Source organism: Sitophilus oryzae, unplaced genomic scaffold (assembly GCF_002938485.1).
Source record: "Sitophilus oryzae breed Bouriz unplaced genomic scaffold, Soryzae_2.0 scaffold_1614_pilon_pilon, whole genome shotgun sequence".
Lineage (NCBI taxonomy): Eukaryota > Metazoa > Arthropoda > Insecta > Coleoptera > Curculionidae > Sitophilus > Sitophilus oryzae.
In genome coordinates, this window is record NW_022146297.1 from 945,363 (window position 1) to 961,160 (window position 15,798).

Below are 15,798 nucleotides of genomic sequence, written 5' to 3' on the forward strand. Positions count from 1 at the left end.
TTTTTACTGAATAAACATTTTAAATTACAACCAATGCACAGCATAACTTGTATTCTAGCTTTCTAACTGATCGATGGTGAGTACTGCCTCTTTAGTATAACGCGGGCCACGAACCTGAGACAGCGAAGGGGCCCCTCGAGTCTTGGAGGACTTACAAAATCGCGATATTTAGTAGCGGTATTTCCCTGGAACGGTCGTGAAAGTAACGCGGCTCATTTGTGGAACCGGTATTTTCATCAGTTTGTCATCATAAATCATAAGTTGCCATTAAATACATGCGAACATTCGCTCGGGGATTTCAATAATTTAATCCCTCTAATTTTTAAGTTATTTAAGATTTAGTTTGAAAGGTATATTTTTCTAGTTACTTATTGTCAAAGGAAGCTATATAAAATTTAGCTTTCTTTAACATTAAGTGTCAAACAGACAGACAATTTATTTCCATCTGGGAGAAAACGAATTATTTGAATGTCCTATATTATAAATATTGCTGCCTTAACAGTTTAAAAAGTGTATTTATAAAAATATATCTCGTATTTTCCATCTTTAGTGATATCTAGTTGATATTATTAATAATATACCTTATGATCGAAAAAAAAACAGCGCAAAGTTGGCTTGGAAATGATCGAGAATATACTGATTTTTTAAAAAAAAAATCACAATATGACATGGCCAGATCTATTGTTTTATATCACTTGACGTTTAAAGTTATAGGCCTACTGGTTAAAATCAAGAAAAATATACACTTTAACTATACATATACGATTTTAACTAAATCTTAAATAACTTAAGAACGATTTATTTTCGGTATAGGAACATGTATAGTCAGAAAGTCACTAATTGACAAGCCTTTTCATTAGTAAAATAAAAAAAGTGGATTGTCATTTGAAAAAAAAAAAGATTTATGATAATTGTTTAATCGCTCAATTCCATGACAGCTGCGGCCATACATGGTACAGTGGCTGTACCATAAATGGCTGCAATCACGGAATTGAGCATTGACATTTATGTAATCACTAAATTTGACATTTAGACTATACACATATTTTTGACAAGAAGTTTTTTTGTCCAAAAATTATAAATATTTTTTTTTTCAAAATCAGTTAACGTTAGGTATAGAGTGTTTAATATCAAAATTCTTAAAATTTTACAGAGAATTTAAACATGTAAAAATGAGGGCACCCGTTTAAAATAAGAAAGTTGCTGTCAACTTCAGGTACTTCCGGAAGTGCCGCCATATTGACTGTTTTTAATCAATAGATCCCGTTGTAAAACAATGATGTGCAAAAAATCTCTGATCAGACAATTTATTTCCATCTGTCAGAAAACGAATTGTATATAGTTCTCTAGAAACTTCTAATGCACGCTTAGCCTGGGACACCCTGTATAAATACTTGAATTTTGTCAACTTTTATACATACGTCATTCCATCTTTACAAAATGTGCCTTAGAAGTATATCATTATCTGAACAGACCGGGGGCCACATTTAGCTTCGCCGCCTCGGGCCCCCGACAGGCTTAGTCCGCCACTGCTTCAACGAACCCAAAACTTACAATTTGTAAAAATCTAATCGTTTAGCTACAATACTCCATGTCGTATGTGGTGAACAACCCTGTATATACGTTCGTAATTTTATAACGTATCCACTGAGCAAAAAAATACAGTATTTCTTTTAAAGATGGATTTATAAGGATGCAGGCAATACGAAATAATACCGCTTAAGTTCAGACACCTCTAGTAATTTTAGATTTTACTTTTTTCTACAAACTTCTGGGTAGATACAAATTATTATATTCTATGTACTCCAACACGACCGAATGATTTCCTTGTGCATCGGTCCATCTTCTCACGGGAACATCCGCAAAAAACGAAGCCGCAAATGCGGGTCTTTACCGTTTCCTTTAAAAAGTTGGAGCATCAGAACGTTCAAGACAATGGGGCCTCCCCGGCACGGTGGCGCTTCGAGTGGGCCCTCGCACCATGTGCGGCGGTTTGCCAAACACTCCATCCGCGACGAGTACCTCGCGACGGGAGTACTCTTCAACACGGGAAGGAAGTGAACATGAATCAATTAATTACCTGTAATAGCGGGAAAGAAATTATTGGAGCCAAATACACTTTATTCCTAGCTGTATAACGATTGAAAGATAAGTAGGTACCATAGTTTTAAATGACTTTTCAGATATTTTTGTATTCTCAATTAGATTAAAATATTGTAAAGAATAACGTTATTGCCACAATTTGTGGAAGTTTTTTCTTCATTTTTAACTATTCTTTGTCTCCTCTAGAATGTATGCTTTTCTTATTCTTATACAGGGTTGTTCACCACATACGACACGGAGTATTGTAGCTAAACGATTAGATTTTTACAAATTCTAAGTTTTGGGTTCGTTGAAGGACTATTAGAGCTAGAATTTAAAAATATTTTTACAACATACAGAGTGTCCCAAATAAGTAAAAAATATAGCTGTATTTTTTTAAATGGAACACCCTGTATATTATTCTATTTATAGATTCTACGATTGAATTAAAGGTAAATTTAGTTAAGGTTTATCACAGATAAACCTTACCGTTTTTGAAATATTTTCAATTTTTTAAAATTGCAGTGAAAAATTTAACGCTTCATTTCTACAAGGGTATCAAAGTTTTTAATACTAAATATTTACTCAAGATTATTTATTGATCAGATATTGTGTTGCAATAATAACAATTATACTATCCTATACAGAGTGTCCAAAAATGTATACTAAATAATTACTAGCTTTAAACGGCAATAATTTGTTTAATTTAAATGGAACGCCCTGTATATTTCACGAGAATCAGATGCACAATTTAATTGTCTATCAAATTGTATTATACCATTTTTACCTACCTCTTCAGGTTTTCGTAGAAAATACACTTTGTTATAATTTAGACTTCATTTATCACTATACCCATGGAATATTGACATTTTAGATTATTTTTAAAGATGTAACAAATTTTCGAAGAGTATATATACTAATAGTGTAGATATAGTTCGCTTATTTCATTAAAAAATAAAAAAAAACTCTTTATATATTTTTTGTTAAAGAGGACCAATTAATATGATCCCAGTATTCAAACTACATTAATTGACTGTTTACGTTGATTAATAATAATTGCTCCAAATACTAAAAAACTGAATTTTGTATGTGTATTAGACAGTGTGGTAAAAAGTAACACCTTATAAATGTTATTTCATTTTTTGATTTTTGATAAAAAACAATTAAATATGTAATTAACTAATTTTTGGGCTGAAATAAAAGGGCTCTTTTCCAAAGAGTTAAATAGTTTTCTTTTTGTAAACAAATTGGCTTGCAATAATATTATTATTACCACCTGTATATTTTGTACATATTATATCTTGTTTTAAAAAAATCTAATATTTCAGTATTCCATGGGGTATAGTTATAAATGAGATCTAAATTATGAAGAAAATGCATTTTTCACGAAAACTTGAAGAGGTAAGTAAAAAATGGTGTAATATAATTTGATAGACTATTAAATTGTGCATCTGATTCACGTAAAATATACAGGGCGTTCCTTTTAAATTAAACAAAAAAGTTATTGCCGTTTAAATCTAGTAATTATTTAATACAAATATTTGGACACTCTGTATAAGGTCGTATAATCTTTATTATTGCAACACAATATCTGATTAATAAAGAATCTTCAGTAAATATTTAGTATTAAAAACTTGGGTACCCTTGTAGAAATAAAGCGTTAAATTTTTTACTGCAATTTCACAAAATTGAAAATATTTAAAAAACGGTAAGGTTTAAGTGTGATAAACCTTAATCAAATTTACCTTTATTTCAATCGTAGAATCTAAAAATGCAACAATATACAGGGTGTTCCATTTAAAAAATACAACTATAATATTTTTTACTTATTTGGGACACTCTGTATCTTGTAAAATTATTTTTAAATTGTAGCTTTAATAGTCCTTTAATGAACCCAAAACATACAATTTGTAAAAATCTAATCGTTTAGTTACAATACTCCGTGTCGCATGTATGTGGTGAACAATCCTGTATACTGACTAGAGTTTCCTCTCACTAAAGTTTGATTTCGACCGCTAGAAATTCTTTCGAACGTATCAAAAAATATGTTTTTAATTATTATTATCGAGTCCCAAAAGTACCGAAAGAACCGGGAATTAATAATTTCGAGTCGAAGGTTCTTTGATGTCTTAAAAAACCGGGAATTATCCAGTTCTTTCGGTACCGGGATTTCCCGGTTCTGAACTGTAGATTTAGCATCACTACTTAATTAGAAGAGTTTGATTTCAACCTCTAAAAAGTATATCAAGTTTAGCATGTTACAATAACACACCCAATACTGACCTATATTAATCCATACAAAAAAGGCGTTAAAATGTCGCCTTGGAAATGAAGGTAGCAATATTAGTGATGAGAGAGACTATAGTCTAACCATGTTTGTATCCGAAGGGAATACCTACACTTGGCTGTTCATATTTGCATATGACTATTATGACATACCTTCGGCATACCTTTTAAGTTATGCTACTGTCTCAACAAGCCTTTTTCCATTGCTTTGGTTTTGAACTTTTTCTTTGTTTTCTTTTATGTGTTTTTTTTTCTTCAGTGTGTTGTAAATGTTTATTTTAATTAATTATAAAATAGTGTAAGGCTAAGCTAAACACTAAAAACCACTACTACTAATGAAAAAAAAAACATCTGTCTTCTTTCTTTGTCTAAAGTTTTCAATTTCCTTATATTTTTAAAAACGGATTTCGCGTTATTTCAGTAACAACAAAAATTAACAAATCCGGTAAAGATAGTTTAAAAGTACAACTCAACTAAGATTAGCCGATTATACTAAAATCCGTAACCTTCGGACACAAAAACCAGTACCTATAACAAGTCAGTAGCAAAGGCATTTCTTTGACAAGAGATAATGCTTAAACCTCTAATTAAGGCTAACTTTACTTACCTGTCTGATATTCAACAATGGAGCGTTTAAATCCCGCTGAAGAGATTTGGTTTCTAGTTGTGTTTGTAGGAGCCGACAAAGGCTTGGAACTGGTCAGGTATTATTATTTTTGCATATTGTAAAGTTTCCTTGAAAATACAACAAGGGAGGAAATAGTTCAAAGGGTGTAAACAGTTACATGAATATTTTCTATTATTCTTCAATAGATTATAATGAACATGTTATAGCGGTTTGTGGTTACAATATACAGGGTGGTACGAATTTTATTCCGGAAATTTCGGCAGCATATTCTGCACACAAAAATAAGTAAAATTTTTATAAAAACGTATGCCCTAAAATGCTTCGTGCGGAGATACAGGGTGTAGAAATTTCATTTTTATTTAGTTTTTTTTCCAAATAATTTCTGAAGTAACGTCGATATTTGAATGAAAATTGGTGTCTGGGATTTTTTAGACATGAGAAATTTGATTTTGATGTCAATATGTCTCCTACTTGTAGAGGGCGCCCCCTACATATTTTTAACTGGTTTGAAGAGTAATAACTTTTCGCCCGTACCTGTGTATAAATTAGTTTATAAATTGCCTCTTTGTTAAAATTGCTACGGGCAATGGTTCTCGAGATATTTAGAATCGAAATTATCAATACCTACCTGGCATCATTGGCATAAATTAAACATGTTGACTAAATACATAATTATTAAACTATTAATAAATTTGAAGTTTTTTGTGCCAAAAGTTCGACAGAAACTGTTTTATCATATTTTTTTCGCAGAAAAAAAAATAATTTAAAAAAATAAAAATTTTCCAAATTTGTTATTTCAGTCAAATAACTACCTACTGAACGTGTTTATTTTTTGTCAATAATGACATGTATTGACTATTTCCATACTAAGCATCTTAAGAACGGTTGCTCGTAGCGATTTTTACCGAGTGACATTTTTGCGTAATAAATAGCGGTAATGTAATGTATATACTTTTGTAATATAAACAGTACGGACGAAAAGTTATTGCTTGTAGGGGGCGCTCTCTACAGGTTGTGCATAAAGTCCCTAGATATATAAAGTACCGCAATTACCGCCATATTGACGCCAAAACTAGCGGCAAATTTAAAAAGGAGGCCAACATTTCGCTGTTTCGGCTTTTTAAGCAGCTGGTCGGTCCGGCGCCAATATGGCCGACCAACATTGACAGGCAAGCCGTAAAATAAAATATTTATTAATTGTAATAGAATTACGTTTATTATCTACAGTTTACCTTCATTTTAACGTAATATCAGGTGGTATATTAATATTCAATTAGTTAAGAGGTTATAAACGAATGATTTCCGTACAAGTGTTTTTCATTTGTATTAGCATTTATTTTATGTTACCTTTTAGCGCAAAGTACGCCAACAGAAGTAAGTTAATAGGTAAGAAGAAATAAAGGTGGAATAACATTTAGAATTTTAGTACTTAATTCAGTCGAAACAATTGGAAAAACTTTGTTTGTTGATGAGAACAGGATACCTATACCATAAGTAAACTTTCCCTATTATACCAGTTATGTTGTAGTTAGTTTTGACAAATAAGCATGATTTAACGAAAGCCTTTGGAACTATGAATAAGCTACAAACTTATATTTGACGGCCGGCTTTTATACGAGAAAATTTTGAACCATGGTTGAAACAAATAAATGTAATAATTAAATTGATATGATACATACCTGCTATTTTTGAAATATATTAATATATTGATAGAAAGATTGTTTCAATTAGTATTACTTCAGGTAGTTTCGGTATTTTAGGTATGTAATTGTGCACTTAATTTAAAAATAACTTGAAAGAAGCTTGAAACGCATAGGAGCTCTTTGTGTATGCTGTATAATTAAGGTTTGTATGTTATGGAGTGATTTTTATACAACAAATTTATTATTAGTTGAATAAAAGCAAGTTAATACCACATAATACAATTAAAATATATTTTACTCTGCAATTTAATGTTATATTTTTAAAACAACAAGTGTCATAATGTTTAAGTATCATTATAATAAAAAAGTTATACTGCTATAAATTTAACATTGAAATAACTGTAATTATTGTTATACATAAATTAAGTAGGAATAATTTTACCTCGACAATATGTAAAACTTCAAATGAATCTTAACAATTTTATGTCATGTATAAAAATCAAATTTAAATCACACACTTTTATTTATAACTGACAGTATAAGACCAAATTTTTAAATATAACTTTACATGCTTACATTATATTGTTTACTTTCTATTAGTAATTACAATATGAACCAAAAAATATTAATTACTATCAATAAATACATAAAAACTAATCTATTTAAGTCCATGAAAATAACTATATAGTTAGCATATGCATAAACAACATTCTTGTTATTAGGATCAAATTTATTTGAGCTTTTTTTCATTGTTTTGATTAATATCCCTGTTAGTCCTGACTGGTAAAACCACCTGAAGCGATGTCATCCAAATCTATATATGTATCATAACATAACTTATTCTTTTAAATAATTATCCTTCGTTTGGTCTGATGATAATATATTGTAGATTTATCTAAACTTCTTGCTGCAAAATGTTGAAAACTAAACTACACTAAACATTTTAGGGAATGATTACGTAGAGATTTCATTTACACTTAGCATCCTTTTTAAAAGATATGTATGGTAGTTTGCAAGTAAGGTCTTTGTTTTGTTCTAGATTAGATTTCTAGAGGTTGATCTCGGCCCGACCCACTACGACCTTCTCAGATCTATTGTGGTCTTGTCTTGTTCTATAATGAAGTTTTATGTACCAATAGGTTATATACTACAAATAAGATTGTTAAAAATATTCACTGGAGCATAAATAAATTCAATCCACTACCTAACGTGTATTGAATACATCAAATGGCGGCCTTTTCGTGTAATACACATTTCTTCACTAAAGATATCGACGCCTATACATTATTAACTAAAAATTTGTAGCATTTTAGTGGCTTTATAATTATTTTAAAATATGTGGATAAATATTTTTATCCTGAAATTGACAGCTTCTCAACATTTGACATGACAAATTCAGACAAATGTGACATTTAAACAGTCCTACCACTACAGTTTTTCCAGAAATACCCCAAAAATCCGCCATTTTGGCGCCAATAACATTGAACAGACCAATTGCGGTACTTTATATATCTAGGGACTTTAGTTGTGCAAACCGCATTCTCATATCTTTCTAATAACGGAGATGATTTCAAATGATGAGTACCCATAATATACAAACCAGATGTAAGCAGAAAATGTTATAATTAAAATGTTGTGACATATGTACTTCCTCTATGATCTTATCATAAACTGATATAAAACTTCAGTTAAAATTTATGTTTAGTAGATAATAGTTATTTATGATATAAGTGCTAAAAGTGGTATTTTATTTTTGTGAGAAGGGAAGAATCCCTTTGAACAAATTAAAATCACTTTTAGTACACATATCATACACTATTTCTTCTACAAACAAGTTTATGCTCGTATATATCAAGGTATTATTACTTTTTACGTTAATGAATAATTCATAATATGTCATTCTGAAATTAAATTATTATGAAGTTTATGGTTGCTAGGGTAATTGAAAGATTCCAAACATTCGATCATTTGTTGTCAACTAATGTCAAATTTGTGCCTCAACTCTTGTAAAATGATGGAAAATGATCAAGAAACTGAGTGTTTCCCAGCAGAATTTGAAGAAGCGGCTAAAATAATTACTTTTGATTTATTACCCAGCAAGTCCAAGGATCAGTACAAGTTTTTAAGTTGACTTGATTTTTCTTTTTTTTTTCAATTATCGCTTCAGTGTTAAAAGTAAATCAAGTGACTTACTTTTAGCACTAGTGCTAAAAGTAAATGACTTTTACCATCAGTGACATAATGTCACATTTTAGGCACTGACAGCATACGTTAAAAATTTCATTTTTACTGACGTTTGTAGAAAAAATAATTTAAGTCAATGGGCGCGTTCAGGGACGGTCAGCGGCTGAGTGGCTGAGTAAGCGGTTTCCCTAAACGGTCTCTTTTTACACGCAAAAACAGTCACCCGCTTAGTAAAATACTCAGCGGTCGGTCAGCCGCTGTGTTCCCTGAACGCGCACAATGTAGCAGGTGCGTTTATGCCTTTATGTAAGAATCTAAATTTTCAAGAAAATCACTGATTTCAAAATTGATTTTCTCGCAATAGCAAATTTAAAAAGAAAATATTAAGAACAACACTTAAAACTTAATTTTAAAGTAGGTCGTTTGTTTTGGACACCCCGCCCAAACCATCCTAGCAAAACACTCTCACCCCCAGAAATCAAAGAGTTCTCTCTCGTATTTTAATCGGTTTCTCACAGCGACGGCCGACCCCACCCTCCAATTACATCGCAGGGCATCGACGACGGACGCGCACCCTTCATTTCCCATCGGCCGCAACTGTTGTCACCGAAAATAACAACGCGACATATGTTTTGTCGCGACAAAAACGCCGCCGCCGCGCCGTTCCACCAACAATAACACTTATCGGGGTGGCGGTGGCGGTTTTAAGTTTTAACCGGTCCGGGATTAAGGACAATCGCCGAGGATTTAACTCTTCAAATTTCGCATCGGATTTGAGAAGTGTGTTTTTAAAGGGTCTAATATTAAACGATTGTACTGGGTGTTTCTTTCAAATCAAATCAGATTAAAAATCTATCACAAGTATACTTGTATTCATTTAAAACTTCCCTGTATGACGGACTTCAGTATGGAAGGCTTAAAAAACGAAAATCTCTAAACTGGAATCGACTGTCCTTCAAATCGTTCAAACTGATAATCTGTGGTAAATCTAATTGAACTCTGACACTTGGCTGACATTGACGTTTACGGTTCCTTTTTCTAAATATTTTCATTATTTTTTGAGTTTTTATTCACAAATTCTACTTGATTTTGTTCTTTTATTTAACCTGCAACCTGCAGTACTAATTATATAGTTATAAATAATCTTTTCCCGATCAAGAATTGACGAATAGGCTGGAAGATATTCAAAATGTGTAAAACGCTTAAAACGTATTAGAAAATATTGACTCGTTCACAAATTCGTGAAAATAAATTAGTCCAGATGTTTGTAAAAAGGTCTCTAATTATTTTGAGAAGTTTCGTCGTATCAGTAATTTTCAGGGTTGTAATATGTACTATATGATAATAAATAGATTAAAACGTATATTTCAGGAAACAGCGCGGGCATTACAGATTGTTGTAAATCAGTTTTAAAATATAAAGAAGGTTTAAAACAGGTTTAAAAGTTGAGTTAGTAGAGAAGACCTAAATAAGGTAATGTTGGTAATGGGACCAAACATCAAATAACACTTGAAATATATAATTATGTACAATAATTTTAAGGAGTTTTTATGAATCTGTTTGATATCTATTGCATTGTTTTTATATTTCTTGAAATATATATTTTTTACTTTACAGGATACACAAAGAATAATAAAAAATACAGTTACTCACTAAAAGCACTTAAGGTTTGTAATAGATGTTAGAATATCAAACACCAAACCAAACCAAAAATTATTTTTATTTTACTGGTATTCCTCACCTTTGAAGGGAAAGTCATTTCATAAATAAGCAGGACATTGTATGAGTACACTCTATATTAATAATTGTTTTTTATCCTATACTTGTTAGTTAACGCATCACTTACTAGGTATAAAATTTAGTACTGATTAACCTATAGTTGTGGTTGTGATATATTCTGATGTGTTTCTGGCAAATTAAAATAAGTTAATATTTAAACAAACATTTCTGGCTTTCCTGACAGGAGTGTGGACACAAATTTAATAAAGGTATAATGTGGATAATGTTCTGATTATTACAGTTTGCATGAATGTTTTTGTATGTTGTTATTTTTAATAAAGTATATTTAATGAGTTTTTGAGTATTTCTTTGTCCTTCAAAGGATTGTGTTCTAATCTTTATATATTATAAATTTTCATAAATTATATCTACAAAATTTATTACCTTATAATTTTTTGCTAAATACTTTGTAGTTGATACAGTTTAACAGTGTATAAAAGAACTATTTAAATAAGATGTTTGAAAATATATAGCTGTTTTTGCACACATCAATTCAATTTGTGATTAACTGTACTGAAATAAAAACAAATTAAGAGAAATGGGGTGATCTATCAACTATAACATGAAAAGCATCATCCTATTTCCAAGTCTTCTATTGATTTCACTTATTAAACAACTATAATTATTCAATAATCTTGATAATTCTAGGAACTCTCAGATATCGTCAAAACATGAAAACAAAAATTTACTTCCTATAGTTCTTACGTCCCTTTAACTGAAATATAAGAAACAGGGGAGTTAATATTCTCATTGGAAAAGTTTATAAAATACCTTTAAGTAAAATCTCTTCGGATCTGCGGTAAAATACCTTTATTCTTATTAAATAATTTCAATAATTTATTTTTTTATTTATGACAACCACCTAATAACCTAACTTTAACGTCAACTTGACAATCTTGAAAAATATTATTGTTAACCAAAGAGTAAATCAATTTCTGAATTGGCTAACGCCAACTTATTTTTCATTAAAAAAAAATTACCAATTTTCGTAACTAGGTCGGCCATATTGAGGAACTTTTAAAAGAATAGTACTATAATAAATTTAATTTTAAAAGAGTTTCGATATAAGATTTGTTCTCACAGCTGTGAGAAACATATTTCCAACAGATAATCATGCGCAATAGGGTAAAACGCGTTCGCACAGAAATTTTTGCACAGAAAATTCTGATTGTTAGCTAACAGTCAGAGCTGTTTGCGGATCATTTGCAAGTAAAGTATGCGTATTGCGACCCAACGTCATTACTTGGTAAACTGAACCTACAAAACGTGTGTTGGTTTTGTTTAATGTTTTTTTCTTCAAAAAATAAAGAAAAGAAATGAGCGATTTTGAACCTTCCGAAGAATCTGAGGCGTCCGAATTTTCGGATACAGACACAGACCTAGAAGAGCTGATGAAGGAACAGGTCAAACCCAAGAATCAAAATTACAAAACATTAAAATATTAAAAAGAACAAAACCAAAAACATTAAAAGATGTCTTTGGTTAATTCCCTGTTCGTTTTCTTCTTTATTCGGTATTACGTAGGAGTTAAAATTAGTTGTATTATTAGATCAAAAAAGAAGAGTAGGGGATTCGCTGTTCTCACAGACAGTTTGAAATCGATCAGAAACTGCATTATTTGAGACCTGCGCATTAACACCGGTTTGGAAGAAGTCACAAACATGTTGGGAACACGCTGTGAGAACAAACCTATAGAAGTTCAAGGCGAAGTAGCATTTATACAGTGTGTCCCATTATTCAGTGTACATAGAACTATTACGGATTTTTGGGGTCAAAATAAGTTCATTGAACACAATTTACCTCTATACAAAAGTGCTTCGTTTGTCCGCTAGAGGGCATCAAACTTTAAAAAAATCAACACATTTTTCAAATATTTTTAAAACCATTATTTCATTTTGAATGAGATTTTGGGTGGCTATGTTTTGTTAATGGCTCTAATATTTGGCTTTCACAAAAATCAAGAAAAAATACGCGGAAGGGTGAAAACTACCCCCATCCTGCATAAATTTTAGTATAAATATTTTCCAACTCCACCGACGGACGATTTTCTTTTCGTAATATTGTCTCTCTATACAGGGTGGCGCACCTCATTCGCCTCGGTTGATTATACGAAAACGGAAAGATGTAGAAACAAAATATTTTATGGGTATATGTGGGGAGACAATGTGCACAATTTAAAATTATTTTGAAATATACAGGGTCTTTCAGAACTAAGATCCATACCAAAGTTATATTTTTTCTTATGGAACACCCTGTATTTTATTTAATTTTTGGATTCTTGGACCCAAAATAAGGCATTTATTATAAGGGTTAAATATGTTTAAAATCTTTAGTTTTTTAGATATTTAAAGATATTTAAATTTGCATGCTACAATAGAATAGACTATTAACACCCTGTATATTACTTTTCAGAATTAATTCTTATGCTGAGTTTAAAGGTAGAGAAATAAACTTTACTGAAAAATGGTATTGGTTCCTTAAATTTATACAGGGCTATCAAAAGTTGTTGACCAATTTTAAGGATTTATTTTATATAAAAACTTCGTTATTTCAAATACATCACCCTGTATTATTTACAATGAATCGAAGAAGATTCAAATGCTCTTTCAAACTATATTAGGGTTTCCTATACCTATCTAGCTCAGATTTTGAATAAAAAGCGATTTTTAAATAAAATTGCAATCAAGATGGCTGGTGGCTGGTGTAGCCATGGCAATTTTCTAGTGACAGTTAGTAACTATTTTCAAAGTCGACATTAGTTTATGGACATTATTATTTATAATTTATAACAGTTTACTTAAATTTATCTATAATAGTTTAATAAGTAAGTATTCATTATTTCATCAAGAAAAATAAAGCAGTATCTGCTGGCGGAAAGAATAGATATGTTACTAGTGATATTATTTTGTGAGCAAAATTGCTTCTTGGCCTCAAGGGCTTATGATCAAAGATATCCAAATAGGAATCTTCCTGATTAAGCTGTGCATAACAATGACTGCAGCCTCGACTATTTCTTGGTCATCCATTATTTTCACCAACACAACTCTGCTGTGCGCGCACTAATGGATCACTTCATTCATCGAAAAATAAGTTTTTAATTTGAACGGAGCCGAGAGCGCGAACGAATACCGTGCGCGCACGCTCAGCTCGTGCGTGCTCAAGTCTAAACGCACCATATCGTTGGAAGTGAAGAAAATTAATTTGCTGTAATTTTTTGCTTTTTCGTTTTTCTTGATAGAATAATAAACACATATTTAATAAATATTATTTATTAAACTATTGTAGGTAAATTAAATAAAAGTAAACTGGTATACATTTAAATAAGTTCATAAACTAATTTCGATTTTGAAAATAGGTACTAACTGTCACTAGAAACTTGCCATGCATGACAACGCTAGCCATCTTGATTACAATTTTATTGAAAAATCGCTTTTTATTCAAAATCTGAGCCAGATAGGTATAGGAAACCCTAATATAGTTTGAAAGAACATTTAAATCTGGTTCGACTTATTTAAAAAAAATACATAGTGTTGCATTTGAAATAACGAAGTTTTTATGTAAAATAAATATTTAATATATACCAGCAATTTTTGATACCCCTGTATACATTTAAGGAAGACATATTATTTTTCTGTAAAGTTTATTTCTCTACCTTTAAACTTAGCACAATAATTAATTCTGAAAAGTAGTGTACAGGGTGTTAATAATCTATTCTATTGTAGCCTGCAAATTTAAATATCTATAAATATCTCAAAAACCAAAAATTTTAAACATATTTAACCCTTATAATAAATACCTTTTTTGGGTCCAAGAATCCAAAAATGAAATAAAATACCGGGTGTTCCATAAGAAAAAATATAACTTTGGTATGGATCTTAGTTCTGAAACACCCTGTACATTTCAAAATAATTTTAAATTGTGCACATTACCTCCCCACATATATTCATAAAATATTTTGTTTCTACATCTTTCCGTTTTCGTATAATCAACCGTCGCGAATGAGGTGCGCCACCCTGTATAGTATTTACTACAGTTTTTGTCTCTAAATAAATTAAAGTTCTAAATTAAAATTCTCAGTAAATTTATTCAAGTAAATTTGTGCCATGAACTTTGATACGGCTGATGTCGAGGATGGAGAGCTGGCCTCCGTGGAGCCGTCTCAGGTACTTGCTTTTGTTAAAGCCCTGAGACTGTATGATGAGTTATAACTCGTTATAACTCAAGGAAGGGGAACACACAATAGATCTATAAGGTCGCGGTGATTAACTCCCCTCCTAAACATTCTACATTCTACATCTCAATAATTAAGATGTTTAAGATATACATGTTTATTTTATTCCACACCCTAATGTGTAGAAAAACTTTAATTTGTGAAAAGCATGTTCAGGTACATGTTTTATTTATATTTATTTTATATATTTATTATAATTTATTATTATAACTTATGAAAAATTCATTAACATGGGGAATTGAATTGAAAAATTCATTAACATGTAAAGTTTTAAATTATCTATTGTTTGGCCGTTTAGAAAAATTAATTTTAATAGAAAATAAATAATAAATAAGTGGAAACATAAAAAAAAATAAATATATAAATTATTATATAATGTGTTCTTTTTTTATAAATTGGATTAGGATCGAAAGAAATCAACAGAAGTCCTTTGTTTTAAATTTGTCGACGTTTCGCAAAATTTATTTGCATCTTCAGGACACTACAAAGTTAAGAGAGCAGAAAATACAATCAAATAAAAGTTTTTTCAAAAATTTAACAAACAACCCAAAACACACATATCAGTGGAATTCCACACATATACAATTGGTAAACTACCCCTAATGTTAACAATTAAATAAAATATATGTATATGTTACTCACATTTAAATCTGGACTTTCTTAGTCATATCCATTAATACACGGATGGTATAGAGGGGAGTGGTATATATCCCTTTTTTCCTTTTAAAACACATAACACACTTACAAAAAAAAAAACATATAACACAATTATGTATAGAGAAATATCACGAAAAATCTTTTCCTTTCACAGACAAGCAGTGCAGATGTACCTACGTTGACCGTATACAGAGAGCAACTAATTCTAGTTGATAAAATACTAATATAATTTTTACCTGGAGATAAAGAACAGTTGAAAAAAGAAACATATAAAAATATTATTTGGATTTAAACCATTATTTTGAAGT